The sequence below is a fragment of the Bos taurus genome, chromosome 17 (assembly GCF_002263795.3).
Source record: "Bos taurus isolate L1 Dominette 01449 registration number 42190680 breed Hereford chromosome 17, ARS-UCD2.0, whole genome shotgun sequence".
In the NCBI taxonomy this organism is placed as follows: Eukaryota; Metazoa; Chordata; class Mammalia; order Artiodactyla; family Bovidae; genus Bos; species Bos taurus.
The window spans coordinates 40,746,512-40,764,426 of record NC_037344.1 but is presented as its reverse complement, the minus strand read 5'-3'; the positions used below and the strand labels follow the sequence as shown (position 1 = coordinate 40,764,426).

The 17,915-nt window shown below is 38.6% G+C and overlaps 1 protein-coding gene across 2 annotated transcripts in view; it reads left to right on the top strand.

Annotated features, from left to right (window-relative positions):
- Positions 1-57: 57 nt before the first annotated feature.
- Positions 58-17,915, top strand: part of TMEM144 (transmembrane protein 144) — a 69,053-nt gene continuing 51,195 nt past the window's right edge. Inside the window, exon 1 of one of the 2 annotated variants that reach the window (XM_024977206.2) lies at positions 58-282. The gene's annotated coding sequence lies outside the window, so the exon portion shown is untranslated. Of the gene's footprint in view, positions 335-17,915 lie in introns of both variants that reach the window. The other variant, XM_059875977.1, reaches the window with a different exon arrangement.

Here is a 17,915-nt window from a genome sequence, read left to right as displayed (position 1 = left end):
GGATGCCCCGGTGTGTGACCTCAAACGCTAGGTCATAGAAGACAGTGGGGCTTCCACCCTCTTGGAGTTCTCACCCTGGGCAAGCCACACTGTGTCATGAGGACACTCAAACAGTCCTCTGATGAGGCCCATGAAGAGAAACTGAGGTCTCCCCTGAGAGACAGCCAGTGTGCCCATCCCATGAGCAAGCCTCCTCGGAGGTGGAGTCTCAGGGCCCATCCACATCTTCAGAAGCCAGGAACCACAGCCAGCATATCCATGCAGCTTCAGGAGAGACTCTGAGTGAGAACCCTACCTACCCAAGATGCTCCCTAATTCCTGACCCACAGAAACTGTGAGAGAGGACAAATGTCTAATGTTCCCCAAGATAATATAAAATGGGACAATTTGTTATGCAGTAATAAATAATACATCTTCTGTGATCACAGGACTTGAACTTCTCCCCACCTTCCCCAGAGGAAAAGCATAGTCCTCTGGAGACCCCACAAGGACCCTCCTATCCTGCCTGTGGGCTAAGTCACTGCACTGTATCCAACTCTTTTCGACCCTATGGACTGTAGCCTGCCAGGCTCCTCTGCCCATAGGATTCTCCAGGCAAGAATACTGGAGTGGGTTGCCATGCCCTCCTCCAGGGGATCCTCTCTACTCAGGGATTTAACCCACATCTCTTACAGCTCTTGCATTGGCAGGCAGGTTCTTTACCACTAGTGCCACCTGGAAAGCCCCCTTCCTATCCTGCTTGCCTCCTATTTCCTCCCTGGCTCCACCATCTTCTCACCACCACAGGCCCACCCACAGTGACCCAGTTGTCTTCCTCAGGAGCATCAGGACATCACTGTTCCCTCCCCTCTCCCCCTGCTAGCCCATCCCTCTGTGTTCCACTCTCAGGGAGGCCCTCCCTGATGACTTTTCCAGAAATGCAGCTTCCCACATATACCCACACCCACACACATTCTTCTTTCTCTTTCCTTTAGTTTTTCCTTCACTCGCATTACTGTTTAATAGACCTCATATATTATGTATGATGGGCTTCCCTGGTGGCTCAGATGGTAAAGCATCTGCCTGCAATGCAGGAGACCTCGGTTCGATCCCTGGGTCAGGAAGATCCCCTGGAGAAGGAAATGGCAACCCAGTCCAGTACTCTTGCCTGGAAAATTCCATGGATGGAGGAGCCTGGTGGGCTACAGTCCATAGGGTCACAAAGAGTTGGACAAGACTGAGTGGCTTCACTTTAACTTTCATTATAGATGATGCCTCTGCACTGGGTAGCTGAGAGCTGAGTTGGTGCATAGATTGTTGTCTCTTCCCAATGTGGATACACTGCCCAGTTTATTGTGTGTCCTCCATAAAGATTTCTCAGATGAATACATGAGAGTCAAGGATGCATGGATATCCAATCAATATTAACTTAAGGGGATTTCTCTGGTGGTCCAGTAGTTAAGACTCTGGGCATCCACTGCAGGGGTTGCAGGTTTGATGCCTGGTCAGGGAACTAAGATGACATGTGCCTCTCAGCATGGTAAAAAGATTTTACAAAATAATACCTTAAAATGCCACAAATATAGGCTTTTGTGACTGGCTCCCACTTTATAAAGATGCCTCTAAAATTTACTACTAGTTTGCATAGCAAATATACTGGTTCTTAGAATCTGTATCTTTTGTTTTGTTTCATCTTGATTTTCTTCTCTCATTTAGAAGTTCTCTGTTTTTTATATTTCATTCCTATTATTATGTTCTCATTCTACACTGCTTCCAAGACTTCATAAAATTAATATAAATAAATAAAGGCAAATAGTGTTAGTTCTATCCTAAACTCAAAATAGGTGATTAAAACTATCACTGGTTCAGTATATTATAGTAAACTTTTTGAAGAACAAAGATCTAACTTTTTTGTGAACCCTATTTTAAAAACTCAATAAAATGTAATTGTTTTATTTTTCATTGAAGTAAACTTTATTGTAAAATAGTTTACATGATAAATAAGCTTTGGATTGGGAAAGGAACATTTATTTTTAACATTTTGCATCATCAATTCTTCTAGCATATTTTTCTAGTGTCACGTTATTCTTGGAAATTTTTGTTTGCTTTCATGATATAATAAAACTCTTCTTGAAAATTAATTGTTTTAAATTGATGCCTTCTTTTGCAAAGAACCCAGGGAGAGTTCTTTTCAACACTAAAGTGAATGATTACACTATCTAGTGAATAAACAGGATTTTTCTGCCTTCACACAATTCACAGTTCCTCATTCTGTATAGAATCTAAATTTGGGATCAGGATAGCACATATCATAGGATTTGAAAAGATCATTTAGCAACTATGGAAAGGAGAAAGGTAGCCTAGATTTTACATCCATACTTACCCAAAAGAGCCATCAAATGATAAACAGGTATTCAGAGATCAAAATGGGAAGTAACTGGTTTTGATTCTAAGGGAAAGGATAAAATGGTACTTCTCAGTATATGTTTCACTTTATAAACTTGTCTTTTGTATTCAGTGAATGGTCAAAAAAGACAATAAAATTAAAAAACATATCTATCTATACACACACACACACACACACACATATATATATATATCTTCTCATATGTATGTAGTTGATATACTTTACCTAGCATAGGAAATAGTGTTAACTTTCACAAAATAATCACAGACTTAATACTTTTGTAGATTTTATTTTTTATTTATTTTGCTATTGAAATATAGTCAATTTTTTGTTCAGTCACCAGGTCATGTCCAACTCTTTGTGATGCTATGGACTGTAGCATACCAGGCTTCCCTGTCCCTCACGATCTTCCAGAGTTTGCCCAAGTTCATGTCCATTGAATCAGTAATGCCATCGAATCATCTCATCTTCTGTCCCCCTCTTCTCCTTCTGCCTTCAATCATTGTAAATAGTTGATTTACAGTGTTTCAAGTATACAGCAAAATGAATCAGTTATACACACACACATACATGTCTAGATCATTTTTTGTTATAGATTATTACAAGATACTTAAAATAGTTTCCTGTGCTATACAGTATGTCCTTGTTGTTTATCTATTTTATATACAGTAGTGTGTGCCTGTTGAAGAAGCTCTATACAGTCAGCAAAAACAAGACTGTGAGTTGGCTGTGGCTCAGATCATGAACTCCTTATTGCCAAATTCAGACTTAAATTGAAGAAAGTAGGGAAAAGCACTAGACCATTCAGGTATGATCTCAATCAAATCCCTTATGGTTACACAGTGGAAGTGAGATATAGATTCAAGGGATTAGATCTGATAGACAGAGTGCCTGATGAACTATGGATGGAAGTTTGTGACACTGTACAGGAGACAGGGATCAAGACCATCCCCACGGAAAAGAAATGCAAAAAAGCAAAATGGCTGTCTGAGGAGGTCTTACAAATAGCTGTGAAAAGAAGAGAAGTGAAAAGCAAAGGAGAAAAGGAAAGATATAAGCATCTGAATGCAGAGTTCCAAAGAATAACAAGGAGAGATAAGAAAGCCTTCCTCAGTGATCAGTGCAAAGAAGTGGAGAGAAACAATAGAATGGGAAAAACTTGAGATGTCTTCAAGAAAATTAGAGATACCAAGGGAACATTTCATGCAAAGATGGGTTCAATAAAGGACAGAAACAGTATGGACCTAACAGAAGCAGAAGATACTAAGAAGAGGTGGCAAGAATACACAGAAGAACTGTACAAAAAAGATCTTCACGACCTAGATAATCATGATGGTGTGATCACTCACCTAGAGCCAGACATCCTGGAGTGCGAAGTCAAGTGGGCCTTAGGAAGCATCGCTATGAACAAAGCTAGTGGAGGTGATGGAATTTCAGTTGAGCTATTTCAAATCCTAAAAGATGATGCTGTGAAAGTACTGCACTCAATATACCAGCAAATTTGGAAAACTCAGCAATGGCCACAGGACTGGAAAAGGTCAGTTTTCACTCCAATCCCAAAAAAGGTAATGCCAAAGAATGCTCAAATTATCACACAATTGCACTCATTTCACACACTAGGAAAGTAATGTTCAAAATTCTCCAAGCCAGGCTTCAACAGTATGTGAACTGTGAACTTCCAGATGTTCAAGCTGGCTTTAGAAAAGGCAGAGGAACCAGAGATCAAATTGCCAACATCTGCTGGATCATCGAAAAGGCAAGAGAGTTCCAGAAAAGCATCTATTTCTGCTTTATTGACTATGCCAAAGCCTTTCACTGTGTGGATCACCACAAACTGTGGAAAGTTCTGAAAGAGATGGGAATAACAGACCACCTGACCTGCCTCTTGAGAAATCTGTACGCAGGTCATAAAACAACAGTTAGAACTGGACTTGGAATAACAGACTGGTTCCAAATAGGAAAGGAGTACATCAAGGCTGTATATTGTCACCCTGCTTATTTAACTTATATGCAGAGCACATCATGAGAAATGCTGGGCTGGATGAAGCACAAGCTGGAATCAAGATTCCCGAGAGAAATATCAATAACCTCAGATATGCAGATGACACCACCCTTATGGCAGAAAGTGAATAAGACCTAAAGAGCCTCTTGATGAAAGTGAAAGAGGAGAGTGAAAAAGTTGGCTTAAATCTCAACATTTAGAAAACTAAGATCATGGCATCTGATCCCATCACTTCATGGCAAATAGATGGGGAAACAGTGGAAACAGTGAGAGACTTTTTTGGCGGGGGGGCTCCAAATCACAGAAGATGGTGACTGCAGCCATGAAATTAAAAGATGCTTGTTTCTTGGAAGAAAAGTTATGACCAACCTAGACAACATATTAAAAAGCAGAGATATTACTTTGCAAACAGAAGTCCATCTAGTCAAGGCTATGGTTTTTCCAGTGGTCATGTATGGATGTGAGAGTTGGACTGTGAAGAAAGCTGAGTGCCAAAGAATTGATGCTTTGAACTATGGTGTTGGAGAAGACTCTTGAGAATTCCTTGGACTGCCAGGCGATCCAACCAGTCAATCCTAAAGGAAATCAGTCCTGAATATTCATTGGAAGGACTGATGTTGAGGCTTAAGCTCCAATACTTTGGCCATCTGATGCAAAGAACTGATTGATTTGAAAAGACCCTGAGGCTGGGAAAGATTGAAGGTGGGAGGAGAAGGGGAAGACAGAGGATGAGGTAGTTGGATGGCATCACTGACTCAATGGACATGAGTTTGAGTAAACTCTAGGACTTGGTGATGGACAGGGAGGCCTGGTGTGCTGCAGTCCATGGGGCCGCAAAGAGTCAGACAGGACTGAGCGACTGAACTGGCTGAACTGAACTGTGCGTGTTAGTCCCAAACTCCTATTTATCCTTCCCTCTACAACCTTATTTTAGAACAGTTCTAGATTCACAGAAAAATTTAATCATACAGGATAGAGTTCCCATATACCTCATCCCTACTCTCTCACAGTTCCCCAGTTAATAACACCTTGCATTAGTGTGGTACCTTTGATATAATTGATCAACCATTATTGAAACATTTTTATAAAATAAAGTCTGTTGTTTGATTAGAGGTTAATTTTTACATTGCTCAGTTCTATGGATTCTGAGAAATGTATTATATCAAGTACCAACCATGATTATTACATTATCATGCAGATAGCTTCACTGTCCTTAATCCTCCGCCATCACTCCCCTCCTCCCTTGAACTTCTCACGACTACTGGTCTTTTTAGTATTAATATCTCCATAGTTTTGTTTTGTCAAGAATATCATATAGTTAGAATCATACAGTGTGGAGCTCTTTTAGATTGGCTTCTCTGACTTTAGAATATGCATTTAAAGTTTCTTCATGTTTTTGTTGTGGTTTGATGGTTTCTTTCATTTTTTGTTTTTTTTTTTTTAATTTAATTTTATTTTTAAACTTTACATAATTGTATTAGTTTTGCCAAATATCAAAATGAATCCGCCACAGGTATACATGTGTTCCCCATCCTGAACCCTCCTCCCTCCTCCCTCCCAATACCATCCCTCTGGGTCATCCCAGTGCACCAGCCCCAAGCATCCAGTATCGTGCATCGAACCTGGACTGGCATCTCGTTTCATACATGATATTTTACATGTTTCAATGCCATTCTCCCAAATCTTCCCACCCTCTCCCTCTCCCACAGAGTCCATAAGACTGTTCTATACATCAGTGTCTCTTTTGCTGTCTCGTACACAGGGTTATTGTTACCATCTTTCTAAATTCCATATATATGTGTTCGTATACTGTATTGGTGTTTTTGTTTCTGGCTTACTTCACTCTGTATAATAGGCTCCAGTTTCATCCACCTCATTAGAACTGATTCAAATGTATTCTTTTTAATGGCTGAGTAATACTCCATTGTGTATATGTACCACTGCTTTCTTATCCATTCATCTGCTGATGGACATCTAGATTGCTTCCACGTCCTGACTATTATAAACAGTGCTGCGATGAACATTGGGGTACACGTGTCTCTTTCCCTTTTGGTTTCCTCAGTGTGTATGCCCAGCAGTGGGATTGCTAGATCATAAGGCAGTTCTATTTCCAGTTTTTTAAGGAATCTCCACACTGTTCTCCATAGTGGCTGTACTAGTTTGCATTCCCACCAATAGTGTAAGAGGGTTCCCTTTTCTCCACATCCTCTCCAGCATTTATTACTTGTAGACTTTTGGATCACAGCCATTCTGACTGGCGTGAAATGATACCTCATAGTGGTTTTGATTTGCATTTCTCTGATAATGAGTGATGTTGAGCATCTTTTCATGTGTTTGTTAGCCATCTGTATGTCTTCTTTGGAGAAATGTCTATTTAGTTCTTTGGCCCATTTTTTGATTGGGTCATTTATCTTTATGGAGTTGAGCTGTAGGAGTTGCTTGTATATTTTTGAGATTAGTTGTTTGTCAGTTGCTTCATTTGCTATTATTTTCTCCAGTTTCTTTCGTTTTATTAGTAAATAATATTCTACTGTATGGATGTACCACAGTTTGCTTACCCACTCATCTATTGATAGACATCTTGGTTGCTTAACAATTTTTAGCAATGAATAAGGCTGCTAGAAAGATTAGATGTAAGTATCAATACTTTTGTGTGAATACCTGGAAGCATGTTTACCAAATTATATGGTAAGACTGCTTATCTTTGTAAGAAACCACCTACCTGTCTTTCAGAGTAACCACACCATTCTGCAGTCCCACTTGCAATGAATGAGAGTTCCTATTGTTCTAAGACATTTTCATAATTTGCTACTGTCAGATTTTTGGATTTGAACCATCCTAGTAGGTGTATCGGAGAAGGCAATGGCACCCCACTCCAGTATTCTTGCCTGGAAAATCCCATGGCTGGAGGAGCATGGTGGGCTGCAGTCCATGGGGTCACAAAGAGTCAGACACAGCTGAGACTTCACTTTCACTTTTCACTTTCATGCATTGGAGAAGGCAATGGCAACCCACTCCAGTGCTCTTGCCTGGAGAATCCCAGGGACGGGGGAGCCTGGTGGGCTGCCGTCTATGGGGTCGCACAGAGTCAGACATGACTGCAGCGACTTAGCAGCAGCAGCAGCAGCAGTAGGTGTATAGTGGTTTAAAAGTGTGAGGTAACTTTCAAATATTTTAACTTGCAACTTCCTAGTAACATATGATACTAAGCATCATTTTACATAATTATTTGCTATTTTAAAATCTTTAATGAGCTATCTGTTCGGATCTTGAGTCCACTTTTTAAATTGTGTTGATGACTTTCTTACTATTTAATTTTAAGGGTTTTGTGTATATTTTTGGATACAAGTCTTTTTTGTCTGACATGTATTTTACAGATATTTTCTCCCATATTAGGGTTGTCTTTTCATTCTCTTAACATCTTTCAAAGAGCACTATTTTTAATTTTAATAAGCTCAATTAATTGTTTCTTTTATTCATTGTGGTTTTAGCATTGCATATAAAAGCTCATCACCAGACTTAGTGTCAGTTAGGTTTTCTCCTATGCTATCTTTTACAAGTTTTTAAGTTTCGTATTTTATATTTAGGTATATATTTGTCTTAAAATTTTGTAAAAATTATAAAGTCTGCAGCTAACCTAGTTTTGCACATGGATGTCTAGCTGTTCCAGCACCACTTTCTTTCAAGAAAGAAAGGACAATTCTTTCTCTATTGGCTTCTCTATAAAAAACAATCGACTCTCTACATATGGGTCCGTTTGGGGCTCGCCATTCTGTTCCATGGATCTATGTGTCTATTCTTTCACTAATACCACATTATCTTGATTATTGTACTTTCCAGTAAGCCTTGAAATTTGGTATTATCATTTTTCTTTTCTGTCTTCAGTACTGTGTAGGCAATTCTGGGTCTTTCGTCTTTCTATATAAACTTTAGAATCAATTTATCAATATTCACAGAATAAGTTTTTAGGATTTTTATTTGGATAGCTTATAATCTACAGATCCACTTGAGAAGAGTGACATCTTAACAATACTTTTTTCTGTCCATGAACATGGAACATTTCTCCATTTCTTTAGTCTTTCAGTTTTGTTCAAAATTATTTTGTACTTTTCCTCATATAGGGCTTATATACATATTTTGTTATATTTATTCTAAGTATTTTTTTAGTGATAATGTAAATGGTATAGTACTTTTAACTTCAAATTATACTGTCTGTTGCTGGCATATATAAAACTATTGACATATATAATCTAATTTTGTACATGGAAAAACCTGCTATAATTGCTTACTTGTTCCAGGAGTTCTTTTTGTAATTCTTTGGGATTTTCTACATACAAAATCAAATCATTCATGAACAAAGACAGTTGCCTCTGTATATCTTTTTTTTTTTTTCTTGTCTTATTGTTTTAGCTAGTACTTCTATTACAGTGTTGAAAAGCAGTTGTGAGAGGAGCTATCCTTATCTTGTTACTTATCTCAGTGGAAAAGCTTCTAGTCTTTCACTGTGAAGTATGATCATAACTGTAGGTTGTTAATGATGTTCTTTATTAAACTGAGAAAGTTCCCCTTCCTCAATTTCTGGTTTACTGAGTATTTTCATTAAGAATGGGTATTGGATTTTGTCAAATGGTTCTCCTGTATCTATTGATGTGATCATGCAATTTTTTAGTCTGTTAATATGATGCATTACATTAATTGGTTTTTTAATATTGAATCATTCTTCCATACCTGCAATAAGTCTCACTTGGACATTGCGTATAATTCTTTTTATAATATTGGTGGCTTCTATTTGCTAATGTTTTGCTGTGGATCTTCTCATGTATAGTCATAAGTGATACTGGTCTGTAGTTGTCTTGTGATGTCTTTATTCGGTTTTATTTTTAGGGTAGTGCTAGCCTTATAGAACTTTTTTAACTTATATGCAGAGTACATCATGAGAAATGCTGGGCTGGAAAAAGCACAAGCTGGAGTCAAGATTGCTGGGAGAAATATCAGTAACCTCAGATATGCAGATGACACCACACTTATGGCAGAAAATTGAAGAGGAACTAAAGAGCCTCTTGATGAAAGTAAAAGAGGAGAGTGAAAAAGTTGGCTTAAAGCTCAATATTCTGAAAACAAAGATCATGGCATCTGGTCCCATCACTTCATGGGAAATAGATGGGGAAACAGTGGAAATGGTGGCTGACTTTATTTTTCTGGGCTCCAAAATCACTGCAGATGGTGATTGCAGCCATGAAATTAAAAGACACTCCTTGGAAGGAAAGTTATGACCAATCTAGATAGCATATTAAAAAGCAGAGACATTACTTTGCCAACAAATGTCCATCTAGTCAAGGCTATGGTTTTTCCTGTGGTCATGTATGGATGTGAGAGTTGGACTGTGAAGAAAGCTGAGCACCGAAGAAATTATGCTTTTGAACTGTGGTGTTGGAGAAGACTCTTGAGAGTCCCTTGGACTGCAAGGAGATCCAACCAATCCATCCTAAAGGAAATCAGTCCTGGATGTTCATTGAAAGGACTGATGTTGAAGCTGAAACTCCAATACTTTGGCCACCTCATGTGAAGATCTGACTCATTTGAAAAGACTCTGATGCTGGGAAAGATTGAGGACAGGAGGAGAAGGGGACAACAGAGCATGAGATGATTGGATGGCATCACCGACTCGATGGACATGGGTTTGGGTGAATTCCAGGAGTTGGTGATGGACAGGGAGGTCTGGCGTGCTGCAATTCATGGGGTCGAAAAGAGTTGGACACAACTGAGCGACTGAACTGATCTAAGCCTCATAGAATGAGTTAGGAAGTGTTTTTCTGTTTCTATTTTCTGAAAGAGTATAGATAATAGATATACATTTCTTCCTTAAATGTTGGTAGAATTCACCTGTGAACTTTTCTGGGCTTGGTGCTTTCTGTTTTGAAATGTTATTACTGATTCAGTTTCTTTGCATAACATTTCTTATGCAAATTGTGTACTTTATTTGAATTTTGGCAATTATGTCTTTTTACAGATTGGTCCATTTAATCTGGGTTATCAAATGTATGGCCATAGGACTGTTTATCAGAGAAGGCAATGGCACCCCACTCCAGTACTCTTACCTGGAAAATCCCATGGATGGAGGAGCCTGGTAGGCTGCAGTCCATGGGGTCGCTAAGAGTCGGGCACGACTGAGCGACTTCACTTTCACTTTTCACTTTCATGCATTGGAGAAGGAAATGGCAACCCACTCCAGTATTCTTGCCTGGAGAATCCCAGGGACAGGGGAGCCTAGTGGGCTGCCATCTATGGGGTCGCACAGAGTCGGACACAACTGAAGCGTGGGATAAGTAGTGTTGTCCTCACTTTCATTTCTAGTATCAGTAATTTGTGTATTTTTTTCTTTAGTTAGCCTCAGCTAGAAATTTATATATTTTATCTTTTCAAATAAATAGTTCCTACTTTTATTTTCTCTAATGTTCTCCTGTTTTCAATTTCATTGATTTCTATTTTTTCTTCTTCTTCTTCTTCTTACTTTGCACTTATTTTGCTCTTCTATTTCTAGTTTCCTCTTATGGAAACTTAAATTGTTGATTTTAGATATTTCTTTTCTAATGTATGTATTAGGTGCTATAAAATTTCCTCTATATATATTGCTTTCACTGCATCCCATAAGCTTGATAAGCAGTATTTTCATTAAGCTTGAAATAAATTTTATTTTGAGAGCACTTCTTTGATCCATGAGTTATTTAGAAATGTGTTGTATGTTTTCCATATTTATTTGTAACTTAATTTTATTGTGCTCTGAGAGCATACTGATAGCTACTGGATTCATGGTCTCTGAAGGAAAAGATTTAATTCTGGGACCAAAGACAGGTCTCAGTCACTCAGAGCTTTGTGTGCAAAAATTTATTTAAAGTGACAGGACAGAGAAAGCTTCTGACATAGACATCAGAAGGGGGCAGGAGAGTATCTGCCTCACTAGTTTAAGCACAACCTTATATACTTCTTAACTAGCTGCTGATAATAGATAAAAAGAATACTTCAAGGTTGTAAGAGTTCCACCAGACCTTTTCCCAAGGCATACATCCTGAGATAACTTTAGTACGAGATTAGCCAGAGAGAACGGTTCTGGGCAACGTCTCTGGGTGAGATATACTATTGTGTAATCAGGGGTACACGTATGGAGAAACAGGTTCCCAGGCAAGATCTGTTACAATTATGATCATTAACATAAAAAACCATTTCCATGAATAATACATTGTGTTGTGTGATCATTAGTTCCAGATCTAAAGAAAGGCCAGTTCTCAGGCAAGATACCTTGCTGCACAAGGCTTAAGGAAAGCATGAGCAAGAATGTTCACCTCCTCCTTAAAGGGCCTTAAGCTTTAACTCTCTCAGTACTTTGTATGATACTTATTCTTTTAAATGTGTTGAGACGTGCTGTGCAGCCTAGGATGTAGCCTATTCTGGTTAATGGTTTATGCGAGCTTGAAGAACTTTCTGTATAAGGTTAGTGTTTTATGCATTGTCTCCTCAGATTGGGTGAAATATACAACTGACAGTTAGACCCAGATGATGATGGCGGCATTCAATTCAACTATATCCTCATTGATTTTATGCCTGCTGAATCTGTCAATTACCAATAGAGAGTTGCTGAAGACTCCACCTATAATAGTGCATTTAAGTCTCCTTCTCGCTGCAGTTTTATCTGTCTTTGCCTCATATACTTCAATGCTGTACTGTGAGATGCAGACAGAGGATTGTCATGTCATCTTGGTGAGATGGCCCTTTACCATTATATATCCTTAAAAGTTTCCTTGTTCTGAAGTCAGCTTTGTCAGAAATTAAAATGGTTAATCCAACTTTCTTCTGATCAGTGTTACCGTGGTGTATCTTTATCCTTTTTCATCTGTGTCTTTATAATTAAAGTTGGTTTCTTGTAAACAATATGTGATTGAGTCCTATATTTTATTCACTCTGTCAGTCTTTATTTTTTCTTTGGTGTATTTAAACGACTCACATTTAAAGTGATGATTGATAGAGGTAGATTGTTATCTACCATAAACTTTTTTCTACTTATTGCCTTTGTGCTTTGTTTTCTTTTTTCTTCCCTCCCTCTTTCTGCTTTTTTTAGTTTTAATTAAGGACTTATGTGATTCCATTTTCTCTCCTCTCTTAGCATATTAATTATACTTTCTACACAATTATTTTAAGAATTGCCTGAGTATACAGTACAATTATAACTAATCTAAATCCACTTTCAAATAACACTATACCTCTTCACAGGTAATGCAATTTCTTTATTATAAATTATTTGCAGCTCCTCCTTCCTATCTCTTATAACACTGTCATTCATTTCACTTACCGACAAGCTATAATCACCCAATGGGAAATCTTTAAGTGTCATTTCAGGAGTGCTCCAAAGAACTTCGTTACCATAGTCCTTTATGTCTCAGTGTAAAGAATTCAATGAGAGCAAAGTGGTAGGTAAGAAGTGATGTATTGGAATAGAATGCTTGTGAGGCTTACAAGCAGGTGGGCAAGAAATGCTATGCTCTGAGAACCTACTGGGCTACAGTTTTATAATCAAAGGAAAAGTGGAGAGGGAGAAGAAGACCTTATTTGTCTCTCTTGAGTTGGCAGTTTCTCCTCCAGGTTGAGCAGGAAGTTTCCTTGTCCCTACATGGTCAAGCTAGTTCCAGAGATTATTGTTTTGTATGTGTGCAGGCAGCATGTCACAGAGATCATTAACTTACTGAGCACACTGGGCAGTATGCGATCCTCTTGCACCATTGCTTTATTGTTTTGGGGCATGTCTCATGCTTCCACTGCATGGTTTTATTGCTAAGCAAATATGGTTGGTTTTGTGGTTTAGCAAACTTGTTTTCTTGAATGATCATTAACTTACAGGGGTCTTATATATATATATATTTTTTTTTTTTATTACAACCCCCTAGTGGAATTAACAATATAATCACCTACTTTGTCCCTTCACTCTGTCTGTATCAAATATATTGTTGCTATTATTATTTTGAAGTTATCTATTAGATCAATTAAGAATAAAAATCTTATTTTTACTTTTGTTTATTCTCTTTTTCATGTTCTACCTTTCTTCATGTAGATCAAAGTTTCTGACTATATCATTTTCTTGTCTATGAAGAACTTCCTTTAACATTTCTTCCAAGGTAGATCTAGTAGTGAAAGATTCCCCCCTCCTTTTTTGGGGGGGGGGTCTGAAAAAGTCTATTTCCTCTTCTCTTTTGAAGGATAATTAATTAACTGGATTCAGAATTATGCATTGGTGGATTTTTCTTTCAGCACTCTAAATGTTCCATTCCACTCATTTGCCTGGTTTCTGAAGACAGATATCTGATGTAATTCTATTCTTGCTTTGCCATGGGTAAGGTAATTTTCTCCTCTAGCTTTTTTCAGTATTTTTCTTTCTTTGTCTGACATTCTGCAATTTGAATATGATATACTGACAAGTAGATAATTTTGTATTTATCCTATTTGGTGTTTTCTGAATTTCGTGAGTCTCTGGTTTGGTATCTGCCATCAATTCTGGAAAATTTTCAGGCACTATTACTTCAAATATTCGTATCCTTTCTTTTCTGTTTGGTATTCACATTACCTATATTTAACACTTTTTTGTAGTTTTTCATAGTTCTTGAATATTGTTCTTTTTTAAAAAAAATCTGTTTTTACACTGAAATTTGAGATCTTTCTATTGACATATATTCAAGTTCATGGATTATTTCTCAGCTGTGAAAAGTGTTCTTCATTTCTGTTTCAGTGCTTTATTTTCTAGTAGTTTCTTTTGATTCTTAGAGTTTTTTATTTCTCTGCATATATTACACACCTGTTCTTTCATATTGTCTAATTTCTCCAGTAAACCTCTTAGCATATTAATTGTAAGTATTTTAAGTTCCCACTCTGATAATTTCAAAACCTCTACCAATTTCAAGTCTGCTTCTTATGCTTGCTTTATTTTTTCAGACTGCTCACCTTTCAGCATGTGTTGCAATTTTTTTTACAAGCCAGGCATAATGTATCAGGTAATAGGAACTGAGATAAGCAAGTCTTTAGTGTGAGCTTTTATGTCAAAATGGCCACGAGTTAAGCTGCGTTTAATATTTGGTGAGCAGAGGTTTCACTTTCCTTTAATGACGTTTGTTTTGTCTGCTCTTTTGTTTCCTTAGAAACTTCTTCCTGAACTGTGTCTGTGTCCTGCAGCTCTCAGTTATAATCCACTGCTGCTGTAACTGGAAAACTTTTAATACGATCATAAGGAATTGGGAAGGGGATGCATTCTATAATCTTGGGATTAAATCTCCATTTTTAGCGAGCTGGAATCCCTGGGCTATGAATAGTTGTTCAGCTTTCTTGTGATGACAGGCATGACAACTTGCAAAATCTTCAAATATCCAAGTGGGAACCAGCAGTTCTTTTTCTCCTCACATGAGATAGGCTTGAAGGAGCAGAAGTTGTCTAATTATCCTCCCTCGAGGTCAGATAGAGCTCTGATACAGAAATGACCCTTGCAGACTAGCTTTGTTTCAACTTCCCAAGTGGTTAAGTGGTAAAGAATCCAACTGCCACTGCAGGAGATGCAAGGGATGCCGGTTCGATCCCTGGGTGGGGAAGATTCCCTGGAGAAGGAAATGGCAACCCACACCAGTATCCTTGCCCGGGAAATCCCATGGACAGAGGAGCCTGGCGGGCTACAGTTCATGGGGTCACAAAAGAGTGGGACATGGCTGAGCAACTGAGTGTTCACGCAGCCTTTGTTTCAGGGACAGGAAGCTCTATGTGCATTTCAAAGCTATTGCTCCTCCTCCTTGCCCGACCCAAGAGGGAATTCCTCTCTTATCTTCACAGGAAAAACCGGTAGGGCTCCTCAAGGTAAAAATCATGTAAGTGTGGGTGTTGACCTAAGCCTAAATTCTACTGCCTCAGAGTTTTGCACTCTCAGTCAAGTTCACACTGGTCTCAAGCTGTCCTCCGATTACTGCCCCTATCTGTGACTGGCGACAGTGGCTTCTGCTCCTAGTCAGCTGGGATTGTCTGAGTCAGTTTCCAGAGAGGTAATTTGTCCAGTGACCTCACTTCTCTGGTAAGTTTGTAAAAAGAATCAGTGATTTTCAGTTGGTCCAACTTTTTTCTTATTGTGGTGGCAGTAGTGACAGTTTTCAAGATCTTCATATGTCAGAGCAGAAACCAAAAGTCATAATAATAATATTTTATATCCATTATATCTTTTGACCACACAACAGGGTGTGGATGGAAAATTAATCAGTCAATCAAAGAAAGAAAGAAAAATTTTATTTGAGCCAAATTTGAGGATTATAACCAGGAAGAGCATCTCAGAAGTTAAGGCACAGTTGTGTAAGCTTTTTGAGACAGAGAGCTATATATCAAATGACATTTTACAGTTTACATATCCAGACTAAACATTATCATAGTAGATTACGTGACCCTTTACAAGATTGAGAAGAATGTTATCTTTTAAGAAGTTGTCTTATCAATGCTGGAAAAATGTTACTCTTTATGATTGAGCAAGTATTCCAAAGAATGCTCAAACTACTGCACAACTGCACTCATCTTACATGCTAGTAAAGTAATGCTCAAAATTCTTCAAGCCAGGCTTCAGCAGTACATGAACTGTGAACTTCCAGATGTTCAAGCTGGTTTTAGAAAAGGCAGAGGAACCAGAGATCAAATTGCCAACATCTGCTGGATCATCAAAAAGGCAAGAGAGTTTCAGAAAAATATCTACTTCTGCTTTATTGACTACACCAACGCTTTTGATTGTGTGGATCACTGCAAACTGTGGAAAAATCTGAAAGAGATGGGAATAACAGATCACCTGACCTGCCTCTTGAGAAATCTGTATGCGGGCCAGGAAGCAACAGTTAGAACTGGACATGGAATAACAGACTGGTTCCAAATCAGGAAAGGAGTACATCAAGGCTGTATATTGTCACCCTGCTTATTTAACTTATATGAAGAGTACATCATGAGAAATGCTGGGCTGGATGAAGCACAAGCTGGAATCAAGATTGCCTGGAGAACTATCAGTAACTTCAGACACTCAGATGACAACACCCTTATGGCAGAAAGTGAAGAACTAAAGAGCCTCTTGATGAAAGTGAAAGAGGAGAGTGAAAAACGTGGCTTAAAACTCAACATACAGAAAAGTAAAATCATGGCCTCTGGTCCCATCACTTCATGGCAAATAGATGAGGAAACAGTGGAAACATTGAGAGACTTTATTTTGGGGGCTCCAAAATCATAGCAGATGGTGACTGCAGCCATGAAATTAAAAGACACTTGCTTCTTGGAAGAAAAGTTAGACAGCTTATTAAAAAGCAGAGACATTACTTTGCCAACAAAAGTCTGTCTAGTCAGTGCTATGGTTTTTCCAGTAGTCATGTATGGACGTGAGAGTTGGACTATAAAGAAAGCTTAGTGCTGAAGAATTGTTGTTTTGAACTGTGGTGTTGGAGAAGACTTGAGAGTCCCTTGGACTGCAAGGAGATCCAACCAGTCAATCCTAAAGGAAATCAGTCCTTAATATTCATTGGAAGGACTGATGTTGAGGCTGAAGCTCCAATACTTTGGCCACCTGATGCGAAGAACTGACTCATTTGAAAAGACCCTGATGCTGGGAAAGACTGAAGGCGAGAGGAGAAGGGGACGACAGAGGATGAGGTGGTTGGATGGCATCACCGACTTGATGGACATGAGTTTGAGTAAATTCCAGGAGTTGGTGATGGACAGGGGGGCCTGGCGTGCTGCAGTCCATGAAATCGCAAAGAGATGGACACAACTGAGTGACTGGACTGAACTGAACTGAACTGAAGTATGCTTGCTGATTTGGGAGGTCTGGTCCATGCATAATGCACATCCACAATGCAGAATGCAGAGCAGTCAATGGTCAGAGGAGAAATTTTATGTTTAAATTTTTGTCTTCCCATGTACGTGTATGTGAGTGCAACTTAGTCATGTACAACTCTTTGTGACTTTATGGATTTTAGCCTGCTAGGTTCCTCAATCCATGGGATTTTCCAGGCAAGAATACTGGAGTGGGTTGCCATTTCCTTCTCCAAGGGATCTTTCTGATCCAGGAATCAAACCCAGGTCTCCTGGGTCTCCTGCAATGGCAAGAGAATGGATTCTTTACCCCTAAACTATGTGGGAATCCCTGTCTTGCCATAAAATATGAATTTCATTTCACAAGGGCAAAGTACACAGGTCTTATTATTGGCATTTTACATACTAGAAAACTGAAGTTGAGAGAGAATGAATGACTTTGCCAAGATAAAGGGTCAGAAGGTGAAGGTAAGCCACATCTTCTAGAGGTTACCAAGACTCCTTCAACACAAAACTTCATGCTCAGGCATTAATGCACATGAAACAACTTGAAAAAATCATTGGATTGTCCATGTTTCAGGTGTATCTGCAGCCTGACGTAAAAAGCCCTGGAGAGTGATATTCCATAATGTGTCCTGAAGCCTGACTCAGTCCCTAACTCATACTCAGATTTTA